General features: G+C 39.3%; 1 protein-coding gene across 5 annotated transcripts in view; it reads left to right on the top strand.

Annotated features, from left to right (window-relative positions):
• Positions 1–14882, top strand: part of HOMER1 (homer scaffold protein 1) — a 158088-nt gene that overhangs the window by 45632 nt on the left and 97574 nt on the right. Inside the window, exon 1 of one of the 5 annotated variants that reach the window (XM_069595385.1) lies at positions 14556–14800. The exons of the other annotated variants lie outside the window; for them this stretch is intronic. The gene's annotated coding sequence lies outside the window, so the exon portion shown is untranslated. Of the gene's footprint in view, positions 1–14555; positions 14801–14882 lie in introns of those variants that run through there. 5 annotated transcript variants of the gene reach the window in all.

The raw sequence follows: 14882 nt of genomic DNA, 5'->3' as shown, positions 1-14882 counted from the left end.
CGCTCCTGAGTTCTGGGACTCCGTGTAATATTTATCTTCTCAGCCCCCACTTGCGCTGTGTACACGTGCCATACACAACACGCAGTACGCAGCCCAGTGCCTTCATGGTGAGCTAGAGTGTAGATGGGTCCTTGAGTGAATCTTTTCTTCTGTCATAGCAGGAAGGTCACAGAGGTTAACTCGCTATCATGACCACCTGTTACTCTGATTCCTACTGAGAACTCAGTCTGTAACATTACCATTTCAGAAGCGGCTTTGCAACGCCCACTTACCTTATTTTTCTTACTCTTGATAAGTGTAAATATTCCTTTCGTCCTTTTGAATAGGTGGGCTTTGTTTTCTTTCTAGTCACTCAAAGTACCTGCACTCCTTGACTAATTGTAATGTTACTATCATCACAACTTGGATAGCAGTTTATTTTTTATGGGAACTTTCATGCTGGAGGAATATGTCTCCAGAAGCAGACAGTTGAGCAGCAAATTTAAGTAGCATATTGAACAGCATTTTTCTTTTTGTGTAGTAGGAAGAATCAGTTACGAAACAGAGACTTTGAAATGAAATTTTACTTCATCTTTTGTTCTGTAAAATGTAATTTCATCATCAAGCTCTAAATTGATGGGACCTACACCATTTTTCAAGTGTTTTTTTTGACCTTGAGAGATGGATTTAGGCTGCAGAAGCTCGAGCTATGATACAGAGTAGCATGGCACAATCCAGGCGGAGCAGTTTAGAAATCAAACAGGGTCTCTTGAACCAGCCAGTGGCTGCATTTAAATTATCGATCCTCTTAGCTCTGTGATCTTGGGCAAGTTGCTTAAGTTTCTCAGTTTCCTCATCTGTAAGATAGGAATAAAAGTGTGGATGTTAAAGGATCAAATACAAGCAAGTTGTTAACACATTCAGGCACATAGGAACTACTTAAACCACAGCTTATTATTACTGTAGTTTTATACAGTTAACTTTCTGGTAGTAAACTCAATTTGGGGATTTTTTTTTTTGGCTTATAAATAAAAAGGATGAGAAAAAATTTTTAACCTTTGGTACTACCAAAAGGCTTCGCTGGTGGCTCAGCCAGTAAAGAATCTGCCTGCAATGCAGGAGACCCGGATTCAAGCTCTGGGTCAGGAAGGTCCCCTGGAGAAGGAAATGGACAACCCACTTCAGTATTCTTGCCTGGAAAATCCCACGGACAAATGAGCCTGGAAGTCTACAGCCCAAGGGGTCCAAAGAGCTGGACATGACTTAGCAACCACCACCATAAGCCACCGCCACCACTACTGAAAGTCAAAGATAAGTTTGTGTGCTTTATTCTGTCCTAATAAAATATCCATTGAATCCCTCTTCCTCTTGTATTTTATATCCAAAGAACTTAATTTGTTTAATGTTCTGATTTCATTGACTATCTTGAAATATCTTGATTTGAGGAGCCCTTGATGGAACCATGAAGATACTAATTCTCAGTAAAGAAGCTGATGTTTAAATATTATATATGACAGGAATAATCACCTATTCTACTATAACTAACTCTAAAAGATATACATAAATAAAACTCTTAATGAAAATTCTTCCATATAGTTAAGCCATCTTATTGGTCATCTTTATTAGGTACAGAAGAATATTTAAATATCTGATTGGGTCTTTTTTATTAGACATGCTCATGAATTATGAGAAGCTTTAAAGCCAGATATTACTAAATTACTCAGAGTTTAATATTGGAAAAGTTAAGTAAAAAAAAAAAAAAACACAAAAAAGTACTCATTACCTAAAAATATGTTTCTAAATTCTTACGATAGCATTGGTTTAGACCATAAGTGTCAGGAAGGCAGGGGCTGCCTTGTCTATTAATTCATCTAAGAAATGTTTCTTGAGCATCTACCATGCGCCAGCATCCTTCCAAGTGCTGCCAATATTGCAGTGAACATAATAGACAAAAATTCCGGTCCTCATGAGACGATATTTTAATGTAAACTGTGTTCAAGAAGTTTCCGCTACACCCTTTAGCTGTCCCAGAGACTCAGTATAAAGGTGCAAATAGTCCCCTTCCGTCGCCAGTCACTGTTAGGGGCTACAAGTCAGGTTATGCTAAGGGGCTTCATATGTCCCCTCAATGGATGAGGCTGCAGAGATTATGGGTCCCTGAAGGATTTTAAGCAGTAGAGTGAAATTTCAGTTCACAGAAAAGTGTCACATTTATGCACTAGAAATGAGGGCCCATTTTTCATCTTTTAGTAACTTAGAATGTTGGGTTTAACTTGAATGTAAGTTAAAGTATTATATTAACTTCTTCCAAGTAGAGTTCTCATGTACATAGGGTAAAGAGCCTTAGAATTTTTTGCCTTTTTTTTTTAAATTAATGTTTTGTTTCCCTTTGTTTCCAGATGTCAGTCAGTCCCTGTGTTATTTTTAAGTGAAGCAGCCGAGGCCTGCTAGGTGGTGGTAAAGCTAGCCTGCTATTGGTTGGCTTGTGTTCTTTTCTCTAGAAGGACACATAAACCACTAAGTACACCATCCTGTAGTATAAGCCAACCTAAAACTTGTCTGTTTAGCAAGTCTGTATACATTTGTCATATTTTGAAATTTCTTTTCTGAATCCTCTTAGCACTTTTTATATGGCATTTGTCACTATCCACTCTTACATAATTGTCTATTATTAGAAACAAAAATTTTTTTCTAGTTGAAACCTCTCTGAGAATAGGATGTATATGTAGTTCCTCTTTGTATATTCCCCATAGCTCTTAACAGAATGCCTGGCATTCACTTGGTACTCGAATTATTAAATATGTGCTCACTTCATTCAGATGTTCATTTGTGTCCGACTCCTTGCAACCCCATGGACTGCAGCACACCAGGCTTCTCTGTCCATCACCAACTCCTGGATGCCATCCAACCATCTTACCCTTTGCCGTCCCCTTCTCCTCTCACCTTTAATCTTTCCCAGCATTAGGGTCTTTTCCAATGAGTCGGTTCTTCGCATCAGGTGGCCAAAGTATAAGAGCTTCAGCATCAGTCTTTCCAATGAATATTCAGGACTGATTTCCTTTAGAAGTGACTGGTTGGATCTCCTTGCAGTGCAAGAGACTCTCAAGAGTCTTCTCCAACACCACGGTTCAAAGGCATCAGTTCTTCGGCAATCAGCTTTCTTTAGAGTCCAACTCACATCCATACATGACTACTGGAAAAACCATAGATTTGACTAGACGGACCTTTGTTGGCAAACTAATGTCTCTGCTTTTTAATATGCTGTCTAGTTTGGTCATAACTTTTCTTCCAAGGAGCAAGCGTCTTTTAATTTCATGGCTGCAGTCACCATCTGCAGTGATTTTGGAGGCCCCAAAAATAAAGTCTGACACTGTTTCCACTGTTTCCCCATCTATTTGCCATGAAGTGATGGGACTGGATGCCATGATCTTAGTTTTCTGAATGTTGAGTTTTAAGCCAACTTTTTCACTCTCCTTTTTCACTTTCATCAAGAGGCTCTTTAGTTCTTCACTTTCTACCATAAGGGTGGTGTCATCTGCATATCTGAGGTGATTGATATTTCTCCCAGCAATCTTGATTCCCGCTTGTGCTTCATTCAGCCTGGCATTTCACATGATGTACTCTGCATATAAGTTAAATAAGCAGGGTGACGATACACAGCCTTGATGTATTCCTTTCCTGATTTGCAACCAGTCTGTTGTTCCATGTCCAGTTCTAACTGTTGCTTCCTGACCTGCATACAGATTTCTGAGGAGGCAGGTCAGGTGGTCTGGTATTCCCATCTCTTTCAGAATTTTCCACAGTTTATTGTGATCCACACAGTCAAAGGCTTTGACATAGTCAATAAAGCAGAAATAGATCTTTTTCTGGAACTCTCTTGCTTTTTCGATGATCCAGCAGATGTTGGCAACTTGATCTCTGGTTCCTCTGCCTTTTCTAAAACCAGCTTGAACATCTGGAAGTTCACGGTTCACATACTGTTGAAGCCTCACTTGGAGAATTTTGAGCATTACTTTGCTAGCGTGTGAGATGAGTGCAATTGTGTGGTAGTTTGAGCATTCTTTGGCATTGCCTTTCTTTGGGATTGGAATGAAAACTGACCTTTTCCAGTCCTGTGGCCATTGCTGAATTTTCCAAATTTGCTGGCATATTGAGTGCAGCACTTTACAGCAGCATCTTTTAGGATTTAAAATAGCTCAACTGGAATTCCATCACCTCCACTAGCCTTTTTTGTAGTGATGCTTCCTAAGGCCCACTTGACTTCGTATTCCAGGATGTCTGGCTCTAGATGAGTCATCACACCATCGTGGTTATCTGGGTCATGAAGATCTTTTTTGTATAGGTCTTCTGTGTATTCGGGGGCTTCCCTAGTGGCTCAGACGGTAAAGTGTCTGTCTGCAATGCAGGAGACCCGGGTTCGATCCCTGGGTTGGGAAGATTCCCTGGAGAAGCAAATGGCAGTCCACTCCAGTATTCTTGCCTGGAAAATCCCATGGACCGCGGACCCTGGTAGGTTACCGTCCATGGGGTCGCAAAGAGTCGGACACAACTGAGTGACTTCACTTCACTTCTGTGTATTCTTGCCACTCTTCTTCTTATCTTCTGCTTCTGTTAGGTCCAGACCGTTTCTGTCCTTTATTGAGCCCATCTTTGCATGAAATGTTCCCTTGGCATCTCTAATTTTCTTGAAGAGATCTCTAGTCTTTCCCATTCTGTTGTTTTCCTCTGTTTCTGTGCACTGATCACTGAGGAACACTTTCTAAAATCTCTTTGCTATCTTTGGAACTCACATTCAAATGAGGATATCTTTCCTTTTCTTCTTTGCCTTTAGCTTCTCTTCTTTTCCCAGCTATGTGTACGGCCTCCTCAGACAACCATTTGCCTTTTTGCATTTCTTTTTCTTGGGGATGGTCTTGATTACTGCCTCCTGTACACTGTCATGAACCTCCATCCATAGTTCTTCAGACACTCTTATCAGATCTAATTCCTTGTGTTTATCACTTCCACTGTATAATCGTAAAGGATTTTGATTTAGGTCACACCTGAATGATCTAGTGGTTTTCCCTACTTTCTTTAAGTCTGAATTCGGCAATACGGAGTTCATGATCTGAGCCCCAGTCAGTTCCTCTCTTGTTTTTGCTGACTGTATAGAGCTTCTCCAATCTTTGGCTGCAAAGAATATAATCAGTCTGATTTCGGTGTTGACCATCTGGTGATGTCCACGTGTAGAGTCTTCTGTTGTGTTGTTGGAAGCGGGTGTTTGCTATGACTAGGGTGATCTCTTGGCAAAACTCTGTTAGCCTTTTGACCTGCTTCATTTTCTACTCCAAGGCCAATTTTCCTGTTACTCCAGGTATCTCTTGACTTCCTACTTTTGCATTCCAGTCCCCTATCATGAAAAGGACATCGTTTTGGGGTGTTAGTTCTAGAAGGTCTTGTAGGTCTTCATAGAACTGTTCAGCTTCTTCAGCATTACTGGTTCGGGCGTATGTTTGGATTACTGTAATATTGAATGGTTTGCCTTGGAGATGAGCAGAGATCATTCTGGGTTATTGAGTTTGCATCCAAGTACTGCATTTAGGACTCTTGTTGACCATGAGGGCTACTCCATTTCTTCTAAGGGATCTTGCCCACAGTAGTAGATATAATGATCATCTGAGTTAAATTTGCCCGTTCCAGTCCATTCTAGTTCACTGATTCCTAAAATGTCCATGTTCACTCTTGCCATCTCCTGTTTGACCACTTCCAATTTGCCTTGATTCATGGACCTAACATTCCGAGTTCCTATGCAGTATTGCTCTTTACAGCTTTGGGCTTGACTTCCATCACCAGTCACATCCACAGCTGGATACTGTTTTTGCTTTGGCTCTGACTCCTCATTCTTTCTGGAGTTATTTCTCCACTGATCCCCAGTAGCATATTGGGCACCTACCGACCTGGGGAGTTCCTCTTTCAGTTTTCTTTTTGCCTTTTCATGCTGTTCATGGGGTTATGGGGTTCTCAACGCAAGAATGCTGAAGTGGTTTGCCATTCCCTTCTCCAGTGGACCATGTTTTGTCGAACAGTCTACCATGACTTGTCCATCTTGGGTGGCCCTACACGGCATGGCTCATAGTTGCATTGAGTTAGACAAGGCTGTCGGCCATGTGATCAGTTTGGTTAGTTTTCTGTGATTGTACTTACAGAGATTATATTTTGGAGTTGATAACCATGGAAAACCCACAAGAATCTGTTTCGTCTACAACAATCTTAGAGGCTCTTTGGCTTAGCCTCATATCTAGGTTTGAATTCTGGCTCCATCCTCATCTTGGCTGTGGGATCTTAAATACATCACTTCTGTCCTTTTCCTCATCTCAGAATGGAAAGTAGTATGTGCCCCATCCGGAGTTAAAGTGTATACGGAAGATCTGGTAAAAGTATACAAAGGATCTTGGGCCTGATGTACTAATAGCCACTCAATAAGTGGTAACTCTTATATTTAAAACTTACTTTATATCATTGTAAATGTGTATGTTTTAGTAACAGTTCTATTACTATATGAAGGATTTATAATAACCTAGAGAAAGTTCTGTGATGAAAAATTGACAATATTTTGTTGTGATTATCAGATTGTAATGGCTTACTAGTTGTTCAGCATGTTTGATTTGGGGCTCCACGGACTGATTTACCCTATGAAAACATAAAAGGGACTGATATATGAACTGGAATGGCAGTTTATTAATAAGTCATTAGAAGTACATCCTCTCCTCATAGAAAAAGATGTCATAGTCGAAGCCTTGCACTCAGGAGGCTGCTTGATGAGTAAGGGTAATTGACTGGGTATTTAGCGCTACAGTAGCCTTGCACATCATTCCTCACCTGCCGCTGGGGTTGTCAGGATCCCCCTCTCCCCCAGAGAGTGGTAGAGAGCACTGCCTAATCACCTCTCATGAATTACAGGTTACATAGTTATCTGCTTTTATGTTTCATATTCCTAAAGGAAAAAGCAGAACACTTGGAGGTTTCATTCTTAGTCATTAGCCTGTCATTTCTGCCTGAGTTTACAACCTCACTTTGGTTGGACTTGGGGAGCTTATATAGACGCCTACATTTTTAAAATTTAAACTTTGTATTTAGAAGAGTTTTAAGCATGCAAACACCTAAAGAGGTGTGTGTAATTAACCCCAGTGCATCCATCACCCAGCTTCCACAGTGATTAACAATCTATACTGCTGGTCCCTCTTCACATCATTTTAAAGCAAATTCTAGACGTGACATACTTTTCCCTATATATGATTTTCCTTAGCATATGAGTACTAAGATATGTATCATTAAGAAATAGGACTATTAAAAATATGTACAATGCCATTATCATACCCAAAACCCCACTAATGGTTTCTTAACATCTAATCAGTGATCAGTTCTCCACAGTTGCCTCCTCAGTCTTTGTTAACCACTGGATTGTTCGTATCCGCCTCCAAGCGCGGTTTACACGTTGCATTTGGTTGGTATGTTTCTTGAGTTTCTTTTACTCCTATTACAGCACCTGCCCTATTCTTGCTGTTTATTTGTTTGCCATCTAGAATTTTCTGCATTCAGGATCTGGCAGGCTATATCCTCCTAGTCCGTGGGGTCTCAAAAGAGTCGGATACGACTTAGTGGTTGAACAACAGCGATAGTAGTCCTCGTAGTGTTCTTTACCTTGTTCCTCTGTTCTCCTCTCGCTGGTAAACTAGTAGCTAGACCTAGGCTTGACTGGGTTCAGGTGTGAATTTTTCCCCAAAGCGTATGTTGTAGGGGCTGTGATTCACTTCCTTTTTGTCTGTCGCATTACACCAGAGGCACATGGCAGTGTCTCGGCTTTAGTCTTTTTGTATATTGACCTTGATCATGAGGCTTAGTATTACTGGCTTGCTCCATCCAGCATATTCTTTCAATGAAACCATTTTATGGTAGTTATTTCTAATTTTATTCTCAAGGAGTAGCTTGGTGTCAAACATTATGGCCTTCTAATTTGTTCTTCACATGCAGCCAGAATGATCTTTTAAATATTAATTAGATCACTTACTACCGTGCTGAGAGGTCTTCAGCAGTGCTTGATTACTCATGAACAGGTAAATTTCTAACCATGATCTATAAAGAGCTATGTAACCTGGGCTTGATCTGTCTTTCTACACCTAATTGTATGCCATTCTGTCCTTTGAGAGGAAGTATGACGTTGTTCGTAATGTAGGCTCTTGTGTAGACTGTGTGAGTGTGTGATCTTGGGCTGCTCATTCAACTGTTCTGTGCCTTGGTTTCCCCATATTTTAAAGTTGGCGTTTTAAGGGTATATGCCAATAGGATTCTAATGGTAAAATAATACATATAAATTACTTAGAACAATGCACATAAAATAATAAATGCCACTGTTAGCTGTTGTTTGTTGCTGGCATTGGTGGTGGTATTTTTTATCACTGTGTTGCAGCCCCTCTGTATTTTTCAGTTTCTAGAACTGCCAAGCTCTTTTCAGCCTCAAGATCTTTGCGTGTTGCTTTGATTATCTCTTCCTGTATAACAAGACCACTCAAAATTTAGTGGCCTACAACAATGGTATCATTTACCTAGCTCATGAACTTGCAAGTTGGGCAGGGCTTGGTGAGGATGGCTCATGCCTGCCCTGTGTGGTACTGCTTGGGATGGCTTCACTGGGGGCTGCAAGATCTTCTTTTAAATAGGTCATGCTTATGGTTGGCAAGATGGTGTTGGCTCTCAGCCTTGACTGAGAATTCAGCCTTGGTTCTGCAAAAGCTGTTTAGCTTTCCTTGCTTCATGGTGTCCCTTGGTATGGTTTTTTTGTGTTTCTTTGTGCTTCACATTTGTCAAACTTTTTGGATTTGTGGGTTTAGGGTATCCTCCAGTATGTAAATTTTCCAACTGTAATTTCTTCAAAAAAAATTTTTTTTTCCATTTTTCGCATCGTTGAGGCTTTCAATTGCTTGTGTGTTAGGCTACTTGAAGTTGTTCCATAATAATTACATCGGTGCTGTATTTTTTGTGCTTTTTTCTCCGTGCCTCATTTTAAGTAGTTTCTATTTCTGTGCCTTCAAATTAGCTAGTTTTCTTTCCTTCTGCAATGTTTAATTTGCTGTTAATTTCATCCAGTTTATTTTTCATCTCCAGAAAACTGATCTGGGGCTTCTATATATCTTCAAGTCTCTCCTTAACATGCTATGCTTTCCTCTGCCTTCCTGCACATGTGGAATGTCATTATAATGACTATCTTCATGTCCTTGTCCACAAGTCCTGTCATCTGTCATTTCTGGGTCTGTTTCTGTTGATTGATTTTTCTGCTCTTTCACAGATTTAATTTTCTGAGTGTTAGATATTTAGAATATTTGTTGAGTGCTGAATATTTTTGTATTCTAAATATTCTTGTAGAAGGGCCTAAGGAAAGCAGGATATTTTTTAATATTTATATGGAGATATAGCTTGTATAGTTGTATAATGCTCATCTCAGAGGGAACGAGGAAGTAGAATATATTGTTAGCATGACAGTAGCAAAGATTTACAACTTAGGAGATTTTGAATTGGTCAGTGAGCAATTCAAGAATAAAGAAAAATGAAACGTGAGTTTAGTTTTCATTGTCAGACTCCATTATCTTAGGGAGTGGTGAAGGCTCTTGGGTTTTGGAGGTAGTCTTGGATGCGAATCATAGAGATACCAATACTAGCTGTGATGTTTGGCCAATTATTTAAAGTACCCCCTCCTCCAAGTCTTTTTTTAACCGAACTTCTTTTCTCTCTTAGAGTTGTTTTGAGATAGAAATGAGAATTTATACAGAGTACTTACATGCAATCAGAATTCAACAAAATGTTACTGATACTTTCTTCCTCTACCTTTTTTTCTACCTTTTAGCTGTTTCATTTTGCAACAGTGCTACTTTGAATCACATGCTGGTTTTAAATGGGGATACTATTTTGTTACCCTTGAACAATTATTGTAACTCTTGCTATGAAAAGAGTTATTTTTGAGCTTTAATTTTCATCCAGTTACAAGCAGTTGAAGATATTCAGTTGGCAAACAGCTTGCCTAAAATTGCTTTAATAAATTCAAAGTTGCTTCTATTAAGATTTTTATGCTAGTTTTTCAGTAATTCTGTTCTTATTAAGTAAATATATTATTTGACATGTGTGAGGAGAAACTTACTTTTAACTGAATTTAGAATAAATAATTCTACAAATGGCAGAGGGTTAATAGGTTTTAACTGGATGAAGATTTGTATTAGTCTATGAATTACCACAAAGTTGGTATGAAGATAACACACATCCATTCTCCTGCAGTCCTAGATGTCAGAAGTCTGAAGGCAGTTGCACAGGGGTGAAGCCGGGCGTCAGCAGGGCTGCGGCCCCTCGGGAAGCTCTATGGGAGAACGGTGTCCTTGCCTCTTCCGCCTCCTACAGCTGCCTTTCTTGCACTCACGGATTATGGTCTCGCCTTCATTCCAGAGCCAGCAGGGTAGCATCTTCCTGTCTCCCTGACTCTTCTTCCTTTGTCACATAACCTTCTTCTTCACTTAAACCTCCCTCTGCCACCTTCTTAAGGACACTTAGGATTACGTTTAGGGCCCATGAGCATAACGTATGGACAGAGGAGCCTGGAGGGCTACAGTCCATGGGGCTGCAAAGAGCTGCACATGACTGAGCGACCAGTGCCAACGCTAGCGTAATCCAGAAGAATCTCTCCGTCTCAGGAGTCGTCACTCGGTCACAGCTGCAAAATCCCTTTTGCCAACAAGGTAACATTCAGAGGTTCTAGGTATTAGGACCTGGACGTCATTATTCAACCTTTCACAGTCATTTCAAGAGGATACCGAATCCTGCTTTTCAAATGGTTTAATTTTTTTTGCAGCCCTAAAGTTAAAAGATAAGTCAGTTTACTGAAGTCTTCTATTCATCTCCCATTTTACACTGACTGTTTATAATTTCACCTAGTGAACTGTGGTGCTTGTCCTAACTATGTCCACATCACAAATATTTAGTGGTGATGATTGACAAGAAAAAGATTGTCTGATGTCATATCATCTTCAAAGAATTAATATTTCCTAAAGCAGTTCATACAACCCACTTTATAAACTTACTTTTATGGAGTCGTGTGTGTGTGTGTGTGTGTGTGTGTGTGTGTGTGTGTGTAGAAATCCTATAATGGTTCAGACCACTGTCACAGAAAGTATATAGAACTTTCGCACAAGTACAACCAGTTAGGGAATTACATTTTTAAAGTGAAGGGAAACATTTTCCTGGAAAAAGTCCATTATCAGAGGTGAAGTGTTCAGTAAAATGCTGATAGAATTAAATTCTTAAATATTTTTGCCAGAAAGAAACCAAATCAAGATAGGAAAAACAATAAGGAGAAAGTAGAAAGTTTTTTATAGGCGTATAGTTCTTTTGTCAAAATATGCATATTATTCCTGTTATGACAGGAATAAGCCTTTTCAGAACTGCCCTGTGTAATGAAGCCTAGTCGGTGTCTGAAGAAGGTATAAGATACACTGGAATTAATAACTTCTAGTTTCAGAGATCAATGTTTTCACCTCAGACAGGCTAACACTGTTATTACTATTGGTATTATTATTGCATTTTGTTAAAGAGGTGAAATCCTTGTATCAAAATACAGATCAGAGCGTTAACTTGCAGAAGGGAAGATCAGGAACTAGGGTAATTGGCATGACTAAAAATAAGTTTTTAGATTCTTCCAAACCACACTCATTCCAAAGAGTGTTATAATACAACTTGTTTTCAAAGTACAAATAAAAGGTAAGTGGAACCAGTCCCCATATATATTGATACATCCCATGAAAACACTTAAGCACTCTTTGATAGTGCCTAGCGTGCATAGTAAGCGGTTGTGTAACTATACTCCCCCACTTCTGTCAACAAAATTCCAGCCCAGGGGCCAGGCAAGAGTTTGCTTACAGCCATGAACTTGGGTTTACCTGACAAAAGGGTTCTTTTCCCATCCAAGGGGTTAGTATAGGATACAATGTGGGCTCTAGAGCCAGGCTGAGTTTGTATGCTGGCTCTGCCGGGTATCATCTTGAGAAAATGATACACTCCAACTTGCTCATGTTCAAAAGAAGGTTAATAGTAACTGCCTCACAAAGGTTGAGAGTATTAAATAACCAAAACTTTTACCACACATCTGTTTTGTAAGTTTAAGTTTTTGTTTAAGAGTTTAAGAGTAGCATATTTGAATTTCTTAGTTTGAATAATCCAGTATATGGGTTTCTTCTTTTGGCACAAATGGTGGAAATTGTTGTTAATTTGTATGCTCATTGATTTATAAAAGGGAAACAGCTGAGTTATTACATCATTCTGACTGCAAAAGGCTAAAATCTCAACTTTCGAGGGTCACTATCACTTTTTAAAATTCAATAACTAGTGTTTAAGCTATTCAGTGTTTATTATATCCTGTAATATTTCAGTTATTACAGGGAATTTCCAGTAATTTGCAAAATCAGGAACAAGGTAAAGCAGGATGGTTAAAGATAGTGTTGAAAAGAAACAGGAGTAAATATAGCAGACTCCTGACATAGGATCAGTATTAGTGGAAAAGAGAACATGGCTGGGCTTCAGCAGGCGAGTTGTAGTCCTGCTTGGGCATCACAACAAGCAGGCAGGTTTTTCCCTAGCAGTGTCATACGAAATAATATTATAGGGATCCAATTATTGTTAATCTGCTGAGAGAATCAGGGGACAACTTTAAATCTTAATCCAGTGAAGGCATTCTTCTAAGCAATTGTTATAAGCAGAAATTTGCTTTCCGACTGATTAATAATACAGAGGGGAGGGAAGGTTTAATCTTAAATAATTTATGATAGTTAGCAGAATTCTTAAATACTTTTGATGTTTCTGCCAAAGTAGAAAATAGTGGAAGAGAATGAATGCATTTAGGATGCTGGGGATAGGAAGCTGTGATTTTTTTTTTTTAAGTGTTATGTCTTAGCTTATAAATTCATAGAAAATTTGCATTTTCCTCCATGGTCTAGTCACATTTATTTCTAAAGCAATCTGTTTTTATTATCATGATGTAAACTTGTCATACGATGCTGTGCTGTGCTCACATGCTGTTTGTAACACCCTTGCTGTTAATGGCACTCTTCTCTTTTTGAGAAGTAAGACTAACTTGTTTTTCTCAAATGTCTCAAGAGAGCATTTGATTGAGACTCTAGAGCTCTTTTTCACATGATGAGAGGCTGTTTTTGAGTAGGAAAGATTTAGGAGTAGATTTTACCACTTTGTCCAGAACCCAAGGTATGACATTTATAGACGAAGATAACTGCTTCCTAAGTGGCCACTGACTAGTTGGCTGAGGCAGCCTTAATTGGAATTCTGGTGTTATCCACTTAGCGTAGAATGTCTGCCAAACACTAAGGCTTTAGTAGGATTGATACTTTTCTTTTATCGATTGGTTCAGCTAATATTTGTACTTTTAGTCACTAGTCGTGTTGGACTCTTTTGTGACCCTGTGGACTGTAGCCCACCAGGCTCCTCTGTCCATGGGATTTCCCAGGCAAGAATACTGGGGTGAGTTGCTAGTTCCTTCTCCAGGGGATTCTCCTGACCCAGGGATCGAACGGGTGTCTCATGCATTGGCAGGCAAATTCTTTACCACTGAGCCACCAGAGAAGCCCAGTAATTGACTTAGTGTTTAGTTAATCCATCATCTTCTATGCTGTGTTAGCTGGAGAACCAGTTAGGGAACTGTCCCTAGCCTTAGACAACTGGCTTTCTTAGAGTTGATATTCTACAGGATTTCTTAGGACAAGCTTGCTGGTTCACAATTAAAGATGCACAAATAGTTTTAGGTTATCATTGTACAGGGTAACTCTAGGTATTTTTACACACCATAAAGAGAATTCTGAGCAGAACTATTTGATGGAAAAACATTTACATCAGTGGAAATCTGTGGATGATTTGTAAGAAGTATTCTGTAGGCAAGAGTGTCCTCAAATCTGTTTGCTACATGACTCCATTATCACTCTGGCAATAATACTTTTTAATTTATTTATTTATTTTGATTTTAATTTTTACTTTATTTTACTTTACAATACTGTATTGATTTTGCCATACATTGACATGAATGTAATACTTTTAACTGTAAACTGTCATTCACTTTAAAAAAAAAAAATTTAAGGCTTCTGTTCAGTAAAGTGCACAACTCTAGAGCTCAGTGAATGTTTACATACGTATTTGTTTATGTAATCACTAAGACAACATTCCACTAGCTGCGTTTCTTTAAAGCAAGAAAGTACATTGCATTAAAAGTATTTGCTTAAATTTTTCCTAATTATAAACATAGTACATGTTCACATATTGAAAAGTTGTGATAAAAAAATGTCATTTGTAATCCCACCACCAAGTCTAAATCTCTTGATATATAATCATTTATTCATTTATTAAGTATTTTCTGAGTGTCTAATATGTGCCAGGTATTTGAGTTGCTGGGAACACAGCCCTGATAAAAAACGGTAAACTCCTTGCCCTTAAGGAGATAACACTTTAGCTGGGGGAGAGGGATAAGAAATAAGAAAATACGTTGCATGTTAGATGGTGATAAATACTGTGGGGTACAGTGAAGAAGGGGGATGGGGAGTCCTGGGAGAGGAGAGGAAGGGCCTGTTTACACAGGGCAGCCAGGAAGGTCTCACTGAGAAAGGAACACTTGAGTAAGCACCAGGAGGAGGCCAAGGAAGCTGCTAGATCTGAGGGGAAAGACTACTTCAGGCAAAGACCCTGATGGAAGAGGTGCTTGGCCTCGTGTAAGAAGCAAGGAGGCCCACTGTGGCTGGAACAAAAACCAGTAAGCTACTGACAGGTTGGAGAGGGAGCAGGCACCGTACTGAGTGTGCTTCCTCCTGACCTGAGATGTGATTCCACGGGAG

The sequence above is a fragment of the Ovis canadensis genome, chromosome 7 (genome assembly GCF_042477335.2).
Source record: "Ovis canadensis isolate MfBH-ARS-UI-01 breed Bighorn chromosome 7, ARS-UI_OviCan_v2, whole genome shotgun sequence".
NCBI lineage: Eukaryota > Metazoa > Chordata > Mammalia > Artiodactyla > Bovidae > Ovis > Ovis canadensis.
Note: the sequence above shows the minus strand (reverse complement) of the source record. Positions and strands in the feature narration are given on the sequence as shown.